The sequence below is a fragment of the Saimiri boliviensis genome, chromosome 9 (genome assembly GCF_048565385.1).
Source record: "Saimiri boliviensis isolate mSaiBol1 chromosome 9, mSaiBol1.pri, whole genome shotgun sequence".
NCBI classification, from domain to species: domain Eukaryota; kingdom Metazoa; phylum Chordata; class Mammalia; order Primates; family Cebidae; genus Saimiri; species Saimiri boliviensis.
The window spans coordinates 52,901,741-52,925,724 of record NC_133457.1 but is presented as its reverse complement, the minus strand read 5'-3'; the positions used below and the strand labels follow the sequence as shown (position 1 = coordinate 52,925,724).

The 23,984-nt window shown below is 43.2% G+C and overlaps 1 protein-coding gene across 7 annotated transcripts in view; it reads left to right on the top strand.

Annotated features, from left to right (window-relative positions):
- The window catches only part of SLC35G2 (solute carrier family 35 member G2), a 90,249-nt gene that overhangs the window by 48,710 nt on the left and 17,555 nt on the right, over positions 1–23,984 (top strand). For 2 of the 7 annotated variants that reach the window (XM_074405886.1, XM_074405888.1), the window contains exon 1: positions 12,911–13,020. The exons of 3 other annotated variants lie outside the window; for them this stretch is intronic. The gene's annotated coding sequence lies outside the window, so the exon portion shown is untranslated. Of the gene's footprint in view, positions 1–12,909; positions 13,021–14,159; positions 14,359–23,984 lie in introns of those variants that run through there. 2 more of the 7 variants (XM_074405891.1, XM_074405892.1) reach the window with 2 other exon arrangements.

The window sequence follows — 23,984 nt, the reverse complement described above, 5'->3', positions numbered from 1 at the left end:
GCCTCTGAAGAAGGGAATTCTGTGAACCTAGAAAATTTAATCAGTTCCCCAGACCAAAGAGCGTGGGGATTCTTGCAGTTCAGTCCACATTGCCTCCTGGGACTGTGTATCTGCTGAGGTTTACTGGAGATTCTGTAGGGGAAGGTCAGGACTGACAAAGATCAGTTGGTTGGTCAAACTTTAGCCAAGCTCCTAATGCTTCTCTTAGGCCCATTTGTACACTCTTTTGTAAAACCAGTTTTAGCAAGGAACACTGCTAAGTCGGTTTAGTAAGACTCTCCCACACTTGGTATATGATCACCCTCAAGATCTGACCAAGTTCCACATCCTCCACCATCTCCTAGGTGATGTCTGATCACCCTGGCCTATCTTCAGCAAGAATCCTGTTAGGTTGGTTTAGTCAGAATCCTCATCCTCCTTGCCCCTGATGTTTACTTTTTTTTTTTTTTTTGAGATGGAGTCTTGCTGTGTCACGCAGGCTGGAGTACGGTGGCTAGAACTTGGCTCACTGCAACCTCCACCTCCCGAGTTCAGGTGATTCTCCTGCCTAAGCCTCCCAAGCAGCTGGGATTACAGGAGGTCGCCACCACGCCTGGTGAATTTTTATATTTTTAGTAGTGATGGGGTTTTGCCACATTGGCCAGGCTGGTCTCGAACTCCTGACCTCAGGTGATCCACCTGTTGTAAGTAAAATCTGATGCCACAAAAGAAATAGCACTTGAAGATAAATCCTCCCAACAAGGCAGTTTACTTCTATAGAAGAGTTCAGTGCATGGATGGAGCAATGATGGCTGTGGCACACTTGGACAAAGTGGGAAAGGGTACCTACACCTGATGGGGGTTGTCCCTACTGCTGTGTCATCCCCTATTGGCTAGGGTTAGACCGCACAAGCTAGACTAATCCCAATTTGCTATTTTAGAAAGAGCAGGGGTCTGAGCTGGAGTAGCAGGCTGGGTGTTTTAGCAGGAAGGACGGTTAGTGGTGGGTCAGAGCAGGCAGCCAGGGGAGACCTAGGTGACCAGGGTGAGTTAGGATGGAGCAGGGCAGGCAGGGGTGGGGGGACAGATGTGAACTACTGATTAGAACTAATGGAAAAGGTTGTTTACTAGAATTACAAGGAAGTTAAACTTTCAAATAGAAAATTAAAGAATAAGAGAGCTGAACATACTGACATAACTGATTTTTTTGAAGAGAAACTTGGGATTCACTATAGCACACCTGCCTCGGCCTCTCAAAGTGCTGGGATTAACAGGCATGAGAGACTGCACCCAGCTGATGTTTGCTCTTAGTAATTTTTCATTCACTGCCCCAACCCTGCTCCTTGGCTATACATTCCCATTTGCTCATCCATATGTAGTCAGAGTTGAGCCCAATTTTTCTCCTCTACTGCGAGACCTCATTGCAGTGGTCCCTACACCTATCTTGATGATCCTGAATTAAGTCTTACCGTGCTTTAACAAGTATCATGTGGTGGGCATGGTGGCTTATGCCTGTAATTCTAGCACTTTGGGAGACCGAGGCAGGCAAATCACCTGAGGTCAGGAGTTCGAGACCAGTCTGGCTAACATGGTGAAACCCTATTTCTACTAAAAATTTAAAAATTAGCCAGGTGTGGTGACATGCACCTGTAATCCCAGCTACTTGGGAGGCGGAGGCAGGAGAATCACTTGAACTCACGAGACAGAGGTTGTAGTGAGCTGAGATCGTGCCACTGCACTCCAGGCTGGGTGACAAAGCAAGACTCCATCTCAGAACAACAAAACAAGATGAAAACAAAAGCAAAAGCAAAAATAAAAAACAAGTATCATGGAATACTTTTTTCTTTAAGAGGACCCACCTCAGGATTTTGTCCTGCGTGCTCCTGATCACTCTGCAGCTCTCTGCCTATGCTATACCTCTTCCTTAACCCCATTCAACCTGAATGAGTGTCTCCTGGTGATCTTTCTTGCTCTAAAAGATAAAAACTCTTTACTGATAACTTCTCATTCATGAATTTTTTTTCTTTTTTTTTGAAACGGAGTTTTGCTCTTGTTGCCGAGGCTGGAGTGCAATGGCGAAATTTCGCTCACTGCAACCTCCACCTCCCAGCGATTCTCCTGCCTCAGCCTCCCGAGTAGTTGAGATTACAGGCATGTGCCTCTACACCTGGCTAATTTTGTATATTTAGTAGAGATGGGGTTTCTCCATGTTGGCCAGGCTGGTCTTGAACTCCTGACCTCAGGTGATCTACCCACCACGGCCTTCCAAAGTGCTGGAATTACAGGCATGAGCCATTGTGCCCAGCCTCATTCATGAACTTTTAAAAACAAAATCAGTTTCTTAGAATATCTTAGAAGGTTGGAGATGAAAAAAGCTTAGAAAACATCAGTTTTAACTCTGCCATTTTAGAGCTGAGGAACTGGTAGGTCCAGAGGGGTTAATTGGTTTGCTCAGGGTCACACAGCTGCTGAGCAGCAGAGCTAACAATAGTCTTCCATCCCTCCTCAGGAGCCTGTGCCTAACATCGCCTGCTGTGTGGGCAGGCTGCCAGTCTGCAGGTCCACATCTCCTTAAAGATCATTAAGGTGGTTCATAAACCACCTTACAGCTGAAGCAGATTTCACTCTAATTTTATCACATTTGTTATTATTACTTGTAATATTAAATACCCACAATAAGCAGTCATATCTTGAGTTTCAAAATGAAAGAGTCCTTCCAGATTAATGGAGAGATATGTTATTCGGCATTTAGGACATTTGGTGGCAGGCTGACTGTTCTTTGCCATTAGGCCCCCAATACTTCCATTGGGCCTACATCTGGTGACTCCTCACAGCAGATTACCTCCCCACCCCATTGCCTTTTGTTTGTATTTTCATAGTTAAATCTGAACAGAGGACTCCTAGGTAGTGGATTCTACTGTATCAAGTGCAACTACTGGATATTATTTAAACGTTTTTTTTTTCTAGAGCACAGATCAGGAGTCAGAAAGGATCTTCATGGGGAAGTACTGACCACAGGAGAGAGTTGCCAAGATTAAGATGCTTCTGTTTTGCATTAATTGTTGTTGTTGTTGTTGTTGTTGTTGTTGTTGTTTTTAGTATTCTGTTCAATAAATGCTTGTTGAGCAGTAAGTCAAATCGGATTTAGTAGATATCAGAGGCGGTAGATGTTTTGGGCCACTCAGCACAAATTTCCCCTTTTCTTGGAACTGCCATCTAATATTTATTCTCAGGGTCCAAGTACCTCAGGGAAATGCTATCTCTCTTCTGCTTTAGAAATTGGATACTGATATGGGATATGATGCTATCTTAAGTTAATAAACACCAGCCTATAACCACAATGATTGGATAGGGAAGAGAAAGTCCAGCCAGACTCAACTCTGGACTTTGGTTCAATCACTGGGAGTGGAGAAGTGTTCTTCCGTTCATGTGAACAGGAAAGCCTAGGGGTCCAGGAGTCTTTGATAGCCATCTTGGAATGATGAGGAGAGAAGCCTGACGGAATGAAACCAACAATGAAGAAGTAGAATTGAGAAACAGAGAGAAACTGGGTTTTGATCTTGTCATTTTAGGAGCTAAATAAAGCCTGGCCTGGAGCTCTGGGCTGTTCAATTACATGAACACTTATATTCCCTTATTGCTTGAATCAGCCTGCTTTACTTAATTTAAAAGAATATATCAAGGCTAGTCTCATGCCTATAATCCCTTTGGGAGGCCGAGGTGGGTGGATCACTTGAGGCCAGGAGTTCAAGACAACCCTGACCAACATGGTGAAACCCCATCTCTACAAAACATTAGCCGAGTGTGTGTGGTGGCAGGTGCCTGTAATCCCAGCTACTCAATAGGCTGAGACAGGAGAATCACTTGAACCCAGGAGGCAGAGGTTGCAGTGAGCTGAGATTGCACCAGTGCACTCCAGCCTGGGCAACAGAGAATGATTGTCTCAAAAAAAAAAAAAAAAAAAAAAATCAACATGTTCTTCTCTTTTCCATTTCTACATATATGACTTCTCTATAGTGAGCCACAAGTATCTACCAACCACTGGAGGTGGGGATGGAGATTAGTACTACTAAAAAAAAAAAAAGAATTAATTTAGGAAAAAGAAGAGTCAAAGTTCAGCTTTTTACTTGCGTGCAGAAAGGGGAGACAGTGAAGTAAGTAGGCAGACCCTGCGATCATGATTTTAACCTTCAGGCAGAAATTCCAATAAGGCTATTAAATTGTGAAAAAAGCTGAAAGTAGAAGGTCTTGGATTCCACTTTCTCTTTGGAAATATGACAGGAGAAAGCCTCATAGGGTAGCTCTGCACCAACATAGAATGGCTAAAGCAGAGTAAAAGAGCAACATGGCAGAGACAAACAGAGTGAGGCCTGAGTTGACAGTCCTGACCCTATTCAGGTTTTAGCACGGTATGGAAGGGACCCAGAAGTTACTGCATGCACTGTTAAGTACTTAGAAAGTAGCTGATGGTGCTAGCTAGTCTCGCAGAAGGTTGTCATGGTGGCAACAAAGTGACCCTGTAGCCAAACCTGCAGGCAAATTACCTGGGCTGGGAATTCTCTGGAAGTCACAGCCAGACATCAGGGGGATCAACAGTGCCAGTGTGAACCAGAGATAAGCTGTCTTCTTGCATTGGCTTGACTTTCCCTATCAATGATTCCTCATGTGATTTAAAGTGTTTTAATTGTACTCATATTCTTCTCTGAGAGTACCATGTAGTGTGGGTGGTGAAATACTTGACAGTGTTTATGCATTTGCATTTTTTAGCCAACTTTTGGTTGTTTTTTTTTTTTTTTTAGAGACAGGGTCTTGGTTTATGGCCTAGTCTGGAATGTACTAGCATGATCCTAGCTCACTGCATCCTTGAACTCCTATGCTCAAGTGATCCTCCCACCTCAATCTCCTGAGTAGCTAGGATTACAGGTGTGTGCCATGACACCTGACTAACTGTTTTAACTTTTGTAGTGATGACGCTTTGCTATGTTACCCAGGCTGCTCTTGAATTTCTGGTCTCAAGCGATCCTCCTGCCTCAGCCTCCCAAAGTGCTGGGATTACAGGTGTGAGCACCTGGCCCAAGTTAACATATTTTTTGTGGTAAAATATGCATAATATAAAATTTACCATTTTCATCATTTAAAAATTTTTAAACTTCATTTTATGATTTAATTTGTAAGACTAATAAAAATACCAGAAAAGGCAATTAAAATCATAAAGATAGTATTAATTTTTTTTTTTTTGAGATGGAGTCTTGCTTCGTTGCCCAGGCTGGAGTACAGTGGTATAGTCTCAGCTCACTGCAACTTCTGCCTCCCGGGTTCAAGTGATTCTCCTGCCTCAGCCTTACGAGTAGCTGGGATTACAGGCGTCCAGCATGACGGCTGGCTAATTTTTGTATTTTTAGTAGAGAAGGGGTTTCACCATGTTGGCCAGGCTGGTCTTGAACTCCTGACCTCAGGTGATTCACCCACCTCGGCCTCCCAAAGTGCTGGGATTAAGGGTGTGAGCCACTGCACCTAGTGACCAGGTCCTTCTTAGATTTCTGACTGAAGCTGCAGTGTAGACCCTTTTCGAATTTCTCATATTGAGTGACAGAGAATTGATGCCTCTGGTCTCCAGAAATATCCTTTCTCATGAGAGGAGCCAAAATGGGCCATCTTATCATTTTCCATAGTGGTATAATTTGCACTAGGATAATGCTTTATCACATCAAAAGAGCTATACTAGATAATTTTTTCCGTAGTTTCTTCTGACACGTCTGTCTCTATTTAACAGCTTCTGAATTCACACCTTGAATTCTCTTTCATGTCTTTATAAAATAGGCAAAAGATACAAAACCATTTCCTTTTCTCCTGTCAACCCTTAACATAGTCATACCAGAAACCAAAACACACCTTTGCAGCTATGAATTTATCTAGGAACTCTTCCCAGGTTCCAGACTCTGGGTGCATTTTTGCCAACTGGTAGAAATAATAATAAAGGCCAGGTGCGGTGGCTCAAGCCTCTCATCTCAGCAGTTTGGGAGGCCAAGGTGGGCAGATCACCTTAGGTCGGGAGTTCAAGACCAACCTGACCAAAATGGAGAAATCCCATCTCTCTTTTTTTTTTTTTTTTTTTTTTTTTTTTGAGACAGAGTTTTGCTCTTTACCCAGGCTGGAGTGCAATGGCGCAATCTCGGCTCACCGCAACCTCCGCCTCCTGGGTTCAGGCAATTCTCCTGCCTCAGCCTCCCGAGTAGCTGGGATTACAGGCACGCACAACCATACCCAGCTAATTTTTTGTATTTTTAGTAGAGACGGGGTTTCACCTTGTTGACCAGGATGGTCTCGATCTCTTGACCTCGTGATCCACCCGCCTCGGCCTCCCAAAGTGCTGGGATTACAGGCTTGAGCCACCGCGCCCGGTTAGAAATCCCATCTCTACTAAAAATACAAAATTAGCCATGCGTGGTGGCTCATGCCTGTAATCCCAGCTACTCTGGAGGCTAAGGCAGGAGAATTGCTTGAACCTGGGAGGCAGCGATTGCAGTGAGCCGTGATTGTGTCATTGCACTCCAGCCTGGGAAACAAGAGTGAAACTTCGTCTTAAAAAAAAAAAAAAAAAAAAAAAAAAAAAAAAAAAAAAACCTGGGCATGGTGGCTCACACCTCCAACTCCAACACTTTGGGAGGCCAAGGCAGGTGGATCATGAGGTCAGGAGACTGAGACAAGCCTGGCCAACATGGTAAAACCCCGTCTCTACTAAAATACAAGAAATCAGCCAGGCATGGTGGTGCATGCCTGTAGTCACAGCTACTCAGGAGGCTGAGGCAGGGGAATTGCTTGAACCTGGGAGGTAGAGGCTGCAGTGAGCTGAGATCGTGCCATTGCACTCCAGCCTGGAGTCAGAGCAAGACTCCATCTCAAAAAAAAAAAGAAATAATAGTAAGACATAGCCGAATCTTTGACATTTCATGCCATGTAGATTACCTTGCAGTCATTCTTCTGAAATAAAGAAGGGAAAAGTTGAATTTGTAGGTATGTTTTCACTAATCAAGGAGATTACATGTTTTTCAACTGCTCAACACCACTTGTGAGTCTGGGAATTATAAATTCCATGAAAGGCACTTGGTTGTGTATTGTAACCCATTTACATTTCTCTGCATCCCCATTGCTATAGATCAAATTCAGTGTTTCACTGATCTAGTTTTGGGACAGGTGGAGGCCAGACGGTCATTTGGTTGTACCTCAAGCAACTCCATCTGGGACCTCTCCTCAGCAATGCTCCAGACAAGGAGAATACGCCGAACATCCACTAATTCCCTCATGAAGCTATTCTGCTTGCCAATTTGAGAAGATTTTTCTGAAGTGTATTTTTTTTCTTTTGAGATGGAGTCTTGCTCTGTTGCCCATGCTGGAGTGCAGTGGCATGATCTCGGCTCACTGCAACCTCTGTCTCCCGGGTTCAAGCGATTCTCCTGCCTCAGCCTCCTGAGTAGCTGGGACTACAGGTGCGTGCCACCACGCCTGGCTAATTTTTTGTATTTTTAGTAGAGACAGGGTTTCACTGTGTTAGCCAAGATGTTCTGGATCTCCTGACCTGGTGATCTGCCCGCCTTGGCCTCCCAAAGTGCTGGGATTACAGGCATGAGCCACCTCGCCAGGCCCAAAGTGCAGTTTTTTATCTTCCTTTGTTTTCAAGCTTTTTCAGCTCTACCCCTGCCTTATCTCATTCAAATATCTTTATTAATTTATGTATTTATTTATTTATTGAGATGGAGTTTCGCTCTGTCACCCAGGCTGGAGTGCAATGGCATGATCTCGACTCACTGCAACCTTTGCCTCTCAGACTCAAGTGATTATCCTGTGCCTGGCCTCATTCAAATATTTTTTATTTAAAAAGATTATAGGGTGGGTGCAGTAGCTCATGCCTATAATCCCAGGACTTTGGAAGGCAAAGGCAGGTGGATCACTTGAGGCCAGGAGTTCGAGACCAGCCTGGCCAACATGGTGAAACCCCCATCTCTACTAAAAATACAAAAAATTAGCTCATGGTGGCACAGGCCAGTATTCCCAGATACTAGAAGAACGGCTTAAACCTGAGAGGCAGAGGTTGCAGTAAGCTGAGATCAGCCACTGCACTGTAGCCTGGGTGACAGTGACTTTGTCTCAAAGAAAAAGAAAAAAAAAAAGAAAGAAAAAAAAAAGAAAGAAAAAAAGGACCTGGTACAGTGGCTCACTCTTGTAATCCCAGAACTTTGGGAGGCCCAGGAGGCTGGATCACTTGAGGTCAGGAGCTTAAGACAAGCCTGACCAACATGGCGAAACCCCTTCTCTACTAAAAATACAAAAAAAGTAGCCAGGCATGGTGGCAGGTGCCTGTAATCTCAGGTACTAGGGAGGCTAGGGCAGGAGAATGGCTTGAACCTGGGAGGCAGAGGTTGCAGTGAGCCAAGATCACGCTATTGCACTCCAGCCTGGGTGACAAGAGTGAGGGTCCTTCTCAAAAAAAAAGAAAAAGAAAAAGAAAAAAAGATTATGGTTATGGTTCAAACTATTTGGCAAAAGACAGACAAAATTATAGGCTATGCATGGTGGCTCACGCTTGTAATGCTAGCACTTTGGAGGCCGAGGCGGGCAAATCACCAGAGGTCAGGAGTTTGAGATCAGCCTGGCCAATATGGTGAAACCCCATCTCTACTAAAAATACAAAAATTAGCCAGGCGTGGTGGCGGGCGCCTGTAATCCCAACTACTTGGGAGGCTGAGGCACGAGAATCACTTGCTTCCAGGAGGCATACTTGATGTGCCTAACTTTTTCTTATTTATTTATTTTTTAAATATTTCTAGGCTACGTTTGGAAGTTTTTTCAAATGGTCATAAGTCTCCACAAACTTTTCCAATATATTTATTGAAAAAAAAAAAAAGCCCACATACAAGTGAATCTGTCTAATTCAAACTGATGTTGTTCAAGAGTCAACTGTATTGAGCTTTGTATCTGATTGTGAGAGTGAAGCTGATGATGTTAATAAGAGGACATAAGTATCTCCACAATGGTAATGAGGAGTTCTGGTAACTTATTCAGGGCTTTGAGGATTCTAGTTCTTTGCTGGGATCAGAAAAGGGGCCTTTTTACCTAAATAAAAGCTATGAGTATATGAGAACTCAGACCAAAATACGTTTTTAAAATATTTTCTGATATCTCTTTGTATAGGAACAGCAATATATTTCACTTTATTTGTTTGTTTATTTATTTTTTGAGACAGAGTCTTCCTGCAATGCCCAGACTAGAATGCAATGGTGCGATCTCAACTCACTGCAACCTCTGCTTCCTGGGTTCAAGCAATTCTTCTGCCTCTGCCTCCCGAGTAGCTGAGATTACAGGTGCATACCACCATGCTCAGCTAATTTTTGTATTTTTGGTAGTTATGGGGTTTCACCATATTGGCCAGGATTGTCTCGAACTCCTTGGCCTCCCAAAGTGCTGGGATTACAGGTGTGAGCCACTGCGTCAGCAAACATTTCACTTTATTTTTTAAGTTAAAGGAACATTTTAGTTACTTTGCTGTCATTTTCAAAAGAAACACTAGTTTGTTAACCCAAAAAATACTGGAAAGTAATATATATCTTAACTGAAGTTGTCTTGAGAGGTACCTGTAGTGGATATTTTATTTTTTCACCTGTTCATTACTATATGGTGTCTTCTGGTAAAAGAATCTTCATTTTCTTTTGGAGGATGACCTCTCCCCCTTTTTTTTTGAGATGGAGTTTTGCTCTTGTTGCCCAGGCTGGTGTGCAATGGCATGATCTCAGCTCACTGCAACCTCCACCTCCTGGGTTCAAGGGATTCTCCTGCCTCGACCTCCTGAGTAGCTGGGATTACAAGCATGTGCCACCACACCCAGCTAATTTTGTACTTTTAGTAGAGGTAGGGTTTCTCCATGTTGGTCAGGCTAGTCTCAAACTTCTGACCTCAGGTGATATGTCTGCCTTGGCCTCCCAAAGTGCTGAGATTACAGGTGTGAGCCACCATGCCCGGCCCTGTCTCTAGATTAAGGTATATGAATTTGCCAATGAGACATAAGCTCAAGATTTTATTGAAACTACTGGGAAATAAGTGCTCTGTTTCTTTTGGAATGTTTAGCTATAAGGATGATATAAGTTGAACATTGGGGAAAGGTGGCAAGAAATCACTATGTGAGAACAAACTCTTTGAAGTCAACAAAGAGAAAATGAGAGACTATGTCCTGATGTCATTGTTTGCATTCCTGGATATAGGCATATCTGAAGTTACCTATCTATGGATTTTTCAGTTATTAAGCCAAATACATTCCTTTTCTTAAATCGGCCTGAGTTTAAATTTTTGACACTTGTAAGGAAAAGCCCTATGTATCATAGCACAAAATAATTCCATTTATTACACATCACAAAATGTCTAAAAATCCTCTTTCATATCTTTCTATACCTTAGTCTCACTCAGAATGTCAGCTGTGCTAAATCCCTAGTCTCTCTCAAAACTTGAAGAAACCGTCTCTCCTAAAGTCAACTCATTCTAGGTCTTTTTTTCTTACTCTCTTACTCAAAACTTTGCTGGCTGTCTTCCTCATGCCCACTCCATCCATCCCACCTTCTCCAAAACAAAAAATCTAACTGAGCCTTGCAGATCAGCCTAGTCTTCAGAGGCTCCTTTTGCTTCTTTACCTCTATTCCTTATTGAGATCAGCACAATTAATGCCTGTCTGAACAACAAATGATCCTTTCTCTTGGGAAGGGTGAAAGTATGGAAATATTTACATGTTAAATGTTCTGTTCTGGTCTCATTTGTATTCAGTACAAATAGTGTTTGCTTGGACATTAATTCTATTTGCAAATAGCTACAGCTGGAGGTCCCTTTGGGTAAGTCTTGCTAAGATACCGCACTGGTAGGTTTTTTGTTTATTTGTTCATTTTGTTTTTGTTTAGTTTTTTTAAGGGGATGGGGAAGGAATCAAAGTAGTCAAATCAGTTTTGGTTGTTTTTACAAGCCTGAGAAATGGTCAAATTCTGGATTCAGACCAAGCACACCATAGTGTGCTAGAGGCAATTTAATGACTTCCCACTCTCTTGCCTTTTCCCCCACTCTTTGGGAACATTCTTGGGTTTTCTACAGAAACAGCAGAGTCTCTCAATTGACAATTGCTTCACTCAGCAGTTTCTTGTTAAGCACATTTATCAGACACTGTGCCCAGGACACTCTCAAGTGTCCTAAGAATATTGACTCATTCAAAAGCAGCCCAGCTGTAGTTGGGAGAGCACCAGCACTTGCTCTATAAAGATCTAAATTGTCTCTCTACCTCAAGAGGAATCCGAAATCCTATTATGCCGGACACTGAAATGATCCCCAGCCATTTTGTGATCACACTGTTTGTGAGCATCCTGAATTCCATTTTTGGGTCTACTTAAACTGGCACCCTCGGGCTATGGGGCCCAGTGGGGAGACCACCTAGCATGCTGGCTGCCTGGAGCCCAGGGAACTGTCAAGATGGCTCTGGAAGACTTCTCACCTTTTAAAAGCCCCGTATTTCTTTTACATATCTTTTTGTCCTCATGAATTTTACCAACCGAAATGGACTAAAATCTATTATAGTGTCCTGGAAAGGTGGGGAAAAGATGGGATAGTTGAAGAGAGTTTAATAAAGGGACTATTTAAAAAGGTGTGGATCGGCGCTGGGTGGGTGGCTCACGACTGTAATCCCAGCACTTTGGGAGCCCCAAGCGGGCAGATCACAAGGTCAGGAGATCAAGACCATTCTGGCTAACACGGTGAAAATCTGTCTCTACTAAAAGAAAAAAAAAAAAAAAAAATAGCTGGATGTGGTGGAGCGGGCCTGTAGTCCCAGCTAGTCGGAAGACTGAGGCAGGCTGCAGTGAGCCGAGATCACTCCACTGCACTCCAGCCTGGACGACAGAGCAAGACTCAAAAAAAAAAAAAAAGGTGTGGATGGGGTTAAAGGAAACCTCCGGGTGCCATTACCCACCCCAGGCCTGAAGGGGCAAGTGTAGTTAGTGGTAACCAGGACCTGGAGAAAACTGCAGGAGAGGGCCACAGGATGGGAATAACAGCTTTCAGTTGAAGAACATAGTCACTGCAAACAGGGTGGCCCCCTGGGGATGCATGGGAGGTCCCGAATCACATCCTGCCTTCTGATCTGCAGGTGCCTCCCACTTGCCAAAGCCAATTGAAAGCCAGATTTTAGTTGATGTGGCCCATAATGTTCAGTCCTGAATCACAGCAGAGTGGAGAGTGGGTCTGAAGGGACAGAGGAAAAACCAGCAGGCACCTCCTGTTTTTTATTTATTTATTTATTTTTCCCACAGCCAGCACCTCACTCTTTCTTGTCTGTCCCAGGGTTTTAGCTTTCCTGCCCATCCCTGGACCCATAGAATCCACTGCTTTGATGACTAGTGTATTTCCAAGAGGCTATATTCGCTACACTTGGGACTGGGGCATATGGAAGTGGGTAGGAGAACCAGCTGTGCAGTATCCAGACCCTTCCCTCAAAGATCTAATCAGTAAAATGGCGGATGGACTCGGGGATGCCCGAAGACTTTTCCGGACCACGATTTTCCGATGCTGTACGCATATTTAAACACCAAGTAAAATCGACCTGAGACTTTTAAGAGCAAACTTGGGTGGAAATGGACAGAAACTGCCTCCCTGCCCACTCGCAGAGGATTACATCGCCCTATCAGACAGGCGATGGCTTCAAACAGGCGCCCTCCAAGGGCGTAAACAGAGGGGCCCCCGCAGGCGGCTTCCCGGACTTAGACCCTCCTACCGCGCGGGTAAGGGAAGTCCTTCAGTTCAGGCACAAACCCCGGGCGCCCCCCACAGCCTTCGACTCCGGCGCCACTCAGGTTGAGGGGTGGGGGCGGCGGAGAGCGCAGGCGCAGAGTCCGCGCCGGCGGCGCCCCTCTCGCGCCACACCCCTCCGGGCAGCGCCTGCCTGGCTTTTCCCCGGCGAGCGCACGCCCGCCTTAGTCGCTTCCCGGGCTCCGTGCGCACCTTCCTCGCCTCGACACGCAGGTAACCGGGACCCGGGAGCCGGTCAGCGGCGGCGGACTGGGACCTTGGTCCTGCCCGCCCGGCCGCCCCCACAGGGGAGTGAAAGCGGACCTCGAACCCCGCACAGCCGCGTTTAGTAGCTGTACCTAAGGGGCAGAGCAGTCTTTTCGGGTATGGGCCGGGCTGGGGGCGACGCTCCCCGCCCCTTTGCAGACCTCGGGGTGCTCAGCACAACGCTGGAAAGGCCGCGGGGCCCGCAGTTCTCTTCGCTGCGCTCTGGAGAACCAGGACGCGGGGACGGCTGGGCTACAGCTCTGTTGCCCTTTTCTTGCCGCCGTCGCGCGTCTGGGCCCTCCCGCAGCGTCCATGTTGAAGGCAGGAGGCTGTTGCTTTCCTCTCGCCCAGTAGCCCACCCAAGCAAGCGTGAGTCCCTGTGGCGTCATGGGATCAATTTCAAATAGAAGTTTTAAAAAAGGCTGGATGGTTTTAGAAATATGGCCAAATTGTATTTTCCATTACTCTCTTGTCTCATGTCCATGACTCTTGAAAGCCAGTCTATGTGCGCTGAGATTTTCGTGGTACATCGACGGTTTGTAGACATCTTTTCCCAAGGGAAGACGACGGCCAGGGATTAGTGGAGGAAGGGCCAGGACACTGCCGAGAGTGGCGCCGGAGGCTCGGGACAAGTCCACTCAGCCTCCAGCAGCCACAGGGAGGAAAACACGAATCTTTCCTGACAGTCCTCTGGGCTCTATAGAATTTCTACGCCACGTGCATCCATTTGGCCTTATTTGAGAGGAGGAGAGGGAAGAAGGGTCGCGCTGGAAGGAGACTCGTTTGGGGGCTGGTGAGGGCTCAACGCGCACGTTCATCTCGGGCTAGGTTTTCTCCCGGCTCCGCGAGGAGCGAGGCGGAAACCTCGCGTCCGAGTGACGACCGAGGGCCCGGAGATAGTAACTAACGCCCCGGGTCCAGAGGGCTGGGGGAAGATCCTGGCGGGGGCGATCTCCCGCAGCTGTTCCGCGGGACTTGGACAAGGCTTGCCCGTGTCCGTGGTGCTGAAGTGTCTCGCGCGCCCTAGTCAACTGACTTCCTGGGCCGCAGCCTTCGTTGCCTTTCTACTCTGCACCTTTGCCAAAAATAGCTCGTCTCCACTGCAGGTGGCCAGAGTGGAGCAGGCCCGACACCGAAACCCTTTGCAGACGGGTTGAGGCTGGTTTCCTGAACATAACATGAAAGCAAATGTGGCTTGCCTTGGAGGTACAGATGAGCATATGCATAACAGATTTGATTACCTATGAGAAAGTACACACCATGAGCATAAACAAGAATTCTCACATATACTTATGAAAGATACAGGTATGTGTATTTACACACAAACATAACACACATGCAAATACACTTATCCCTTTTCAAAACCATCATATACTAGAAGCCACACGTTTTTCAGAGCTTTTGTAATCCATCTTTATTTTTTGACACCACTAGTAAATGTGAACTCTGCAGAACCATTTATTTTCATAATCATCTGTTCCAAAGGCACAGAGCCTTTGGATTCAAGTGTTTGGTATTTGGCTGAGCAATTAAGTATTTACACTCATTTAAATTCCAGAACAAAGTCTAGGAAGATGTAAAATTGATATTGATACCCAAAAAAATCCTTAAAGGAAGCTTAAGGAAAATGAATTAATGTAAATTTTAATAAAAACAACTTGTAAATAATCTTATAGAAATTTATAATCTGAATAACATATGACTAAAATGTATCATAATGCAGACAACTTTAAATATGTTAGTGGTATATGGTTTGTGAAATTCTTAAAGATTACATTTGTATTTTTCAAAAACATTGGTATTTTTTCTTCAAAAAATATATGCTCATTGTAAAAAATGTAGGTAATGGAGAAATGCTTAAACATAGAAAACCATTGTAAGTAGATTTTCATTTAAATGAACACACATACATTTTAAATGGACCAATCCTCTATTGGTTGCATTTTTGCTATATAATTTATAATTAATGTCTTTCAAACTAATACGTATAAAATTAGGTCATCATTATTAAGGGTTGCATAATATTGATCTGTATGGACAGAATAAGTTATTTAAACAATCCCATAATAACATTTATTTCCAATTTTCTGGTCTTTAAAAAAATTATTGTGGAAAGAATATATAACATGAAATCTGTCTTCTGAACAGTTTTTTTTTTTTTTTTTTTGAGATAGTGTCTGGCTTGTTGGCCAGGCTAGAGTGCAGTGGCATGATCTCGGCTCACTGCAACCTCTGCCTTCAGGTTCAAGTGATTCTCCCCCCTTAGCCTCCCAAGTAGCTGGATTACAGGCGCCTGCCACCACACCCTGCTAATTTTTGTATTTTTAGTAGAAACGGGGTTTCACCACGTTGACCAAGCTGGTCTTGAACTCCTGACCTCTGGTAATCCGCCTGTCTCGGCCTCCCAAAGTGCTGGGATTACAGGTGTGAACCACTGCGCCCAGCCTACTCTCTATCTCCATGAGTTCAGTTGTTTTGATTTTTAGATCCCACAGATAAGTGAAAACATTAGAAGTTTGTCTTTCTGTGCCTGGCTTATTTCACTTAACATGATGACCTTCAGTTCCATCCATGTTGTTGCACATGACAGGATCTCATTCTTTTGTATAGCTAAATAGTACTCCATTATGTATAAGTATATGTAAAGAAACTCTGGTTTCTGTATCCGTTCATCTGTTGATGGACACTTAGGTTGCTTACAAATCTTGGCTATTGTGAATAGTGCTGCAACAAACATGGGAATGCAGATACCTCTTCACTATACTGATTTCCTTTCTTTTGGTTATATACCCAGCAGTGGGATTGCTGCATTGTATGGTAGCTCTATTTTTAGTTTCTTGAGGCACCTCCAAACTGCTCTTCATAGTAGTTGTACTAACTAATATTCTCACCAACAATGTATAAGGGTTCCCTTTCTCCACATCCTTGCCAGCATTTGTTATTGCCTGGCTTTTGGATAAAAGCCATTTTAACTGGAGTGGGATGATATATCTTATTGTAGTTTTGATTTGCATTTCTCTGATAATCAATGATGTTGAGTACTTTTTCTTTTCTTTTTTTCCTGAATGGAGTCTCACTCTGTCACCTAGGCTGGAGTGCAGTAGTACGATCTTGGCTCACGGCAGCCTCTGCCTCCTGGATTCAAGCTGTTCTCCTGCCTCAGCCTCCCGAGTAGCTGGGACTACAGGTGCCCGCCACCATGCCTGGCTAATTTCTGTATTTTCAGTAGAGATGGTGTTTCACCATATTGGCCAGGCTACTCGAACTCCTGACCTTGTGATCCTCCCATCTTGGCCTCCCAATGTGCTAGGATTATAGGCGTAAGCCACCATGCTCAACAGTTGAGCATCTTTTCATTTATCTGTTGGCTATTTATATGTCTTCTTTTGAGAAATGTTTATTCAGATCTTTTGCCCATTTAAAATTTAGATTATTATTTTTCTTACAGAGTTGTTTGCCATTCCGTATGTATTCTGGTTATTAATCCCTTGTCAGATGGGTAGTTTGCAAATATTTTCTCCCTTTCTGTGGGTTGTCTTTTCACTTTGTTGACTGTTTCCTTTGCTGTACAGAAGCTTTTAAACTTGATGTGATCCCATTTATTTTTGCTTTGTTTGCCTGTGCTGGTGGGTTTTTTTTTTTTTTTTTTTTTGAGACAGAGTTTCGCTCTTGTTACCCAGGCTGGAGTGCAATGGTGCGATCTCGGCTCACCGCAACCTCCGCCTCTTGGGTTCAGGCAATTCTCCTGCCTCAGCCTCCTCAGTAGCTGGGATTACAGGCACGCGCCACCACGCCCAGCTAATTTTTTGTGTTTTTAGTAGAGACGGGGTTTCACCATGTTGACCAAGATGGTCTCGATCTCTTGACCTTGTGATCCACCCGCCTCGGCCTCCCAAAGTGCTGGGATTACAGGCTTGAGCCACCGCGCCCGGCCGCTGGTGGGTTTTACTCAAATTTTTGCCCAGACAAATGTCCTGGAGAGTTTCCCCAAGTTTTCTTGTAGTAGTTTTATAGTTTGAGGGCTTTTATTTAAGTCTTTATTCCATTTAATTTGATTTTCTATATGCTGAGTGATAGGGGTCTAGTTTCATTATTCTGCTAATGGATATTGTTTTCCCAGTATCATTTATTGAAGAGACTGTCCTTTCTCCAATGTATGTTTTTGGCACCTTTGTGGAAAATGAGTTTACTGTAGCTATATGGATTTGTTTCTGGGTTCTCTATTCTGTTCTATGGGTCTGTTTTTATGTTAGTACCATACTGTTTTGGTTGTAATAGCTCTGTAGTATAATTTGAATTCAGGTAATGTAATTCCTCCAGTTGTTGTTGTTGTTGTTTGTTTGTTTTTTGTTTGTTTAGGATAGCTTTGGCTATTCTAGGTCTTTTGTGGTTCCATATAGATTTCAGGAATTTTTTTTTAATTTCTGTGAAAAATGTCATTGCTATTTTAGCAGGAATTGCATTGAATCTGTAGATTGCTTTGGGTAGTATAGACATTTTAACAATACTGATTCTTCCAATCCATGAACATGAAATATTTTTCCAGTTTTTGGTGTGTCCTCTTAAATTTCTTTCACAAATGTTTTATAGTTTTCTTTGTAATGATCTTTCACTTCTTTGGTTAATTTTTTTTTTTTTTTTTTTTTTTTGGGACGGAGTTTCACTCTTGATACCCAGGCGGGAGTGCAATGGCGCGATCTTGGCTCACTGCAACCTCCGCCTCCTGGGTTCAGGCAATTCTTCTGCCTCAGCCTCCTGAGTAGCTGGGATTACAGGCACGCGCCACCATGCCCAGCTAATTTTTCTTTCTTTTTTTTTTTTTTTTTTTTTGTGATGGGGTTTCACCATGTTGACCAGGATGGTCTCGATCTCTTGACCTCGTGATACACCCGCCTCAGCCTCCCAAAGTGCTGGGATTACAGGCGTGAGCCAACGCGCCCAGCTTCTTTGGTTAATTCTTAGATATTTAATTTGATTTGTGGCAATTGTAAATGTGTTTGCTTTTTTGATTTCCTTTTCAGATTGTTCACTGTTGGCATACAGAAATGCTACTGATTTTTGTATGTTGATTTTATATCCTGCAACTTTACTGAATTTGTTGATCAGTAAACAATAGTTTAATAATAAATTCTAAAGTTTTAACAGTTTTTTTGGTGGAGTCTTTAGGTTTTTCCAAACATAAGATCATACCATTTGCAAACAAGGATAATTAGGCGTCTTCTTTTCCAGTTTAGATGTCCTTTATTTATTTATTTCATCTGATTGCTGTAGCTAGGACTTCCAGTACTGTCTTGAATAATGGTAGTGAAAGTGGCCATCCTTTTTCCAGATCTTACAGGAAAGGCTTTCAGTTTTTCCACAGCCATTCAATATGATACTAGCTTTACTAGCTGTGGGTCTATCGTATATGACCCTTTTTTTTTTTTTTTTTTTTTTGTGAGACAGAGTCTTGCTCTATTGCCCCAGCTGGAGTGCAGTGTGCAATCTTGGCTCACTGCAACCTCTGCCTCCCAGATTCAAGTGATTCTGATGCTTCAGATTCCCAAACAGCTGGGACTACAGGCACACACCACCTTGCCAGGCTAATTTTTTGTGTTTTTAGTAAAGGCAAGATTTTGCCATGTTGGCTAGGCTGATCTCAAACTCCTGGCCTCAAGTGATCTGCCCATCTCAGCCTCCCAAAGTGCTGGGATTACAAGTGTGAACCACCATGCACGGCCATGTATGGCTTTTATTATATTGGGATATGTTCCTTCTGTGCCCAGTTTGTTGAGGATTCTTATCATGAAGGGATGTTGAATTTTATCAAATGCTTTTTCATCATTAATTGAAATGATTATATGGTGTTTCTCCTTCATTCTGTTGATATAATTTATCACACTGATTCATTCACAACATGTTGAACCATGCTTGCATCCCTGTTTTGTTTTTGCTTTTGTTTTGAGATGGAGTCTTGCTCTGTTGCCCAGACTGGAGTGCAGTGGCATGATCTCAGCTCACTGCAACCTCCGCCTCCAAAGTTCAAGTGATTTTCCTGCCTCAGCCTCCCAAGTAGCTGGGACTACAGGTGCCCGCCACCATGCCCGACTGATTTTTGTATTTTTGGTAGAGACAGGGTTTCACCATATTGGCCAGGCTGGTCTCAAACTCCTTACCTCAGGTGATCCACCTGCCTCAGCCTCCAAAAGTGTTGGGATTACAGGCATGAGCCACCGTGTCTGGCTGAATGACTGCTTTAACGATTGTTGAATTTGATTTGCTAGTGGTTTGTTGAGGATTTTTGCATCAATATTCATTAGAGATATTGGCCTGTAGTTTTCCTTCTTTAATGTGTCTTTTTTTTTTTTTTTTTTTGAGACGGAGTTTCGCTCTTGTTACCCAGGCTGGAGCGCAATGGCGCGATCTCGGCTCACCACAACCTCCGCCTCCTGGGTTCAGGCAATTCTCCTGCCTCAGCCTCCTGAGTAGCTGGGATTACAGGCATGAGCCACCATGTCCAGCTAATTTTTTGTATTTTAATAGAGACGGGGTTTCACCATGTTCACCAGGATAGTCTCGATCTCTTGACCTCGTGATCCACCCGCCTCGGCCTCCCTTTAATGTGTCTTTTTATAGTGTTTGTACCAGAGTAATACTGGCCTCACAGAGTGAGTTTTGAAGTATTCCCTGCTCCTCTATTTTTAGGAACAGTTTGAGTAGAATTAGTATTAATTCTTCCTTAAATGTTTGGTAGAATTCAGCAGCAAAGCCATCAGGTCCTGGGCTTCTTTTTATGGGGAGGAAAAGAACTTTAGAATTCAGTAAACTTGCAGGATACAAAAATCAGTAACACTTTATTATGACTTTGATTTTGATGCTTGTTATTGGTCTATCTAGGTTTCAAATTTCTTCATGGTTCAATCTTGGCAGTTTATATGTGTCTAGGATTTTATCCATGTCCTCTAGATTTTCCAATTTATTGGCATATAATTGCTCATAGTAGCCATTAATGATCCTTTGAATTTCTGTGGTATCAGTTGTAATGTCTCTTCTTTCGTCTCTAATTTTATTTTAGTTTTTTGAGATATGGGCTCTCTGTCACCCAGGCTGGAGTGCAGTAGTGCAATCTTGGCTCACTGTAACCTCTGCCTCCCCTGGCTCAAGCAATCCTCCCACTCTCCTTCCCAAGTAGGTGGGATCATAGGCATGCACCACTACACCTGGTTAATTTTTTATGTTTTCAGTAGAGATGAAATTTCACCATGTTGTCTAGGCTGTTCTCAAACTCCTGCACTCAAGTGCCTGCCTCACCCTCCCAAAGTGCTGGGATTATAGGCATGAGCCACCTTATCCAGCTGCCTCTTGATTTTATGTATTTGGGTCTTCTCTCTTTTTCTTTGTCTAGTTAAAGATTTGTCAACTTTGTGTATGTTTTCAAAAAACCAGCTTTTTGTTTCAGTGATCTTTTGTATTGTTTTCTTCATTTCAGTATTATTTATTTCGCCTCTAATGTTTATTATTTATTTTCTTCTGCTAATTTTTTTTTTCTTTTAAATGAGTTTTGCTCTGTCATGCAGGCCGGAATGGAGGGGCATGATCATAGCTCATTACAGCCTCAACCTCCTGGTGCCCAAGTGATCCTCCTGCCTCATACTCTTGAGTAGCTGGGACTACAGGTGTGTACCACCATGCCTGGCCTCACAGAGTGAGTTTGGAAGTATTCCCTGCTCCTCTATTTTTAGGAACGGTTTGAATAGAATTAGTATTAATTCTTCCTTAAATGTTTGGTAGAATTAGCTGGGCATGGTGGCGCCGTGCCTGTAATCCCAGCTACTCAGGAGGCTGAGGCAGGAGAATTGCCCGAACCCAGGAGGCGGAGGTTGCGGTGAGCCGAGATCGCGCCATTGCACTCCAGCCTGGGTAACGAGCCGAAACTCCGCCTCAAAAAAAAAAAAAAGTTTGATAGAATTCAGCAGCGAAGCCATCAGGTCTTGGGCTTCTTTTTTTCTTTTCTTTTCTTTTCTTTTTTTTTTTTTTTTGAGACAGATTTTCCCTCTTGTTACACAGGCTGGAGTGCAATGGCGCAATCTCGGCTCACCGCAACCTCCGCCTCCTGGGTTCGGGCAATTCTCCTGCCTCAGCCTCCTGAGTAGCTGGGATTACAGGCACGGCGCCACCATGCCCAGCTACTTTTTTTGTATTTTTAGTAGAGACGGGGTTTCACCACGTTGACCAGGATGGTCTCGATTTGTTGACCTCGTGATCCACCCGCCTCCGCCTCCCAAAGTGCTGGGATTACAGGCATGAGTCACTGTGCCTGGCCCCGGGTCTTGCTTTTTAATTCATTCAGCCACTCTATGCCTTTTGATTGGAGAATTTAGTCTATTAATGAAGGACTTCTGCCATTTTATTATTTGTTTTCTGGTTGTTTTTTAGTCTTCCCTCTCTCTCTTTTTTTAATCGTCCTTTTAGTGAAGGTGATTTTCTCTGGTGGTATAATTTAATTTCTTGCTCTGTGTGTGTGTGTGTGTGTGTGTGTGTGTGTGTGTGTGTGTGTGTGTATCTGTTGTATGTTTTTTGATTTGAGGTTACCATGAGGCTTACAAATACTGTCTTACAACCCATTATTTTAAACTGATGACAGCAAAGATTGTATAAACAAACAAGCAAAAAGAAAACCAATAAAAACTCTACACTTTCTCCCTCTGCTTTTTATTTTTTTGTTGCTTCTCTTTATGTCTATTGTACTGTCGATGTCTTGAAAAGTTGTCATAGTTATTTGTGATTGGTTTATCATTTAGTTGTTATACATAAGAGTAGTTTACACACCACAAATTATAGTGTTATAATATTCTATGTTTTTCTGTGTGCTTACTATTACCAGTGAGTTTTGTATCTTTAGATGATTTCTTATTGCTTATTAATATTATTTTCTTTGAGATTGAAGAGCTCCCTTTAGCATTTCTTGTAGAAAAGGTCTGATGTTAATGAAATCCCTCACTTTTGTTTGTCTGGGAAACTATTTCTCCTTCATGCTTGAAGGATATTTTTACTAGCTATACTACTCTAAGGTAAATGTCCCCCCTCCAACCCTTGGCACTTTAAATATGTCATACCATTATCTCCTGGCTTGTAAGGTTTCCACTGAAAAATTTACTGGCAGACATACTGGGACTCCTTTATATGTTATGTGTTTGTTTTCTCCTGCTGCTTTTAGGATCCTTTCTTTATCCTTGACCTTTGGGAGTTTAATTATTAAGTGCCTTGAGGTAGTCTTCTTTGGGTTAAACCTGCTTGGTGTTCTACAGTCTTCTTCTATTTGAATGTTGAGATCTTTCTCTAGGTTTGGGAACTTATATTATCCCTTTGAATAAAGTTTCTACCTCTATCTCTTCCTCCATCTCCTCTTTAAGGCTAATAGCTCTTAGATTTGTCCTTTTGAGGCTGTTTTCTAGATTTTGTAGACATACATCTTATTTGTTTTTTCTTTTTGCTCTTCTGACACTGTGTTTTATTTTCTTTTTTTTGACAGTGTATTTTCAAATAGCCTGTCTTTAATCAATAAATTTTTCTTCTGCTTTATCAACTCTGCTATTAAGAGACTCTAATGCATTCTTCAGTAAGCCAGTTGCATTTTTCAACTCCAGAATTTCTTTTTTATTTATTTATTTATTTTTGAGATGGAGTTTTGATCTTGTTACCTAGGCTGGAGTGCAATGGCGCCATCTCGGCTCACCACAACCTCCACCTCCCCGGTTGAAGCGATTCTCCTGCCTCAGCCTCCTGAGTAGCTGGGATTACAGGCACGTGCCACCGTGCCCAGCTATTTTGTATTTTTAGTAGAGACGGGGCTTCACCATGTTGACCAGGATGGTCTCGATCTCTTGACCTCGTGATCCACCCGCCTCGGCCTCCCAAAGTGCTGGCATTACAGGCTTGTGCCACCGCACCCGGCCTCAACTCCAGAATTTCTGTGAATTATTTTAATATCTTTGTTAAATTTATCTGATAGAATTCTGAATTAGTTCTCTGTGTTATCTTGAATACTTTCAGTTTCCTTAAAATAGCTGTTTTGAATTCTCTGTCTGAAAGGTCATATATTTCTGTTTCTGCAGGATTAGTCCTTGGTGTCTTATTTAGTTCATTTGGTGAGGTCATGTTTTCCTGGATGATCTTGATGCTTGTAAATGTTTGTTGGTGTCTGGACAATGAAGAGTTAGATATTTAGTGTAGTTTTTGCAGTCTGGGCTTCTTTGTGCCTGTCTTTTTTTGGAAGGGCTTTCCAGATATTTGAAGGGACTTGGCCCCAAGCCTAATAACGCTGTGGTTCTTGCAGACTTGTAGAGGTACTGATTTGGTGGTCTTGGATAAGATCCCGAGAATCTTTGGATTACCAGGCAGAGAGACTCTTGTTCTCTTCCTTTACTTTCTCCAAAACAAATGTAGTCTCTGTCTCTCTGTCTTTCTCTCTCTCTCTCTCTCTCTCTCTCTCTCTCTCTCTCTCTCTGCTGAGCTTCCTCGCTTCCTCCCCACCACTGCCTCATCTCTCGATGCTGAGCTTCCACCGGCCCGCATGCTGAGCTTCCTGGAGCTGGGGGGTAGGGTAACGCTGGGACTATGTTGTGTCAGACAGATCTGAAGTCAGCATAGCATTGGGTCTTGCCCAAGGCCTTCTGTAACCACTACCTGGCTACCACCTATATTCACTCAAGGCCCTAGGGCTTTGCAATCAGCAGGTGGTAAAGCTTACCAGGTTTATGTCCTTCCCTTCAGGGCAGCAAGTTCCCCCAGGTAAGTCCAGAGATTTCTTCCTCTGAACCAAAATTTTATTTTGCCCTATTATGTTAATATACATAAATAATTTTTAAAATTTGGTACCTATACAACTTAACACATGTTAAATTGTCTGTCTACTCCAGGTTCTCTTATAATTGTTACTGTAGTAGAAGTAT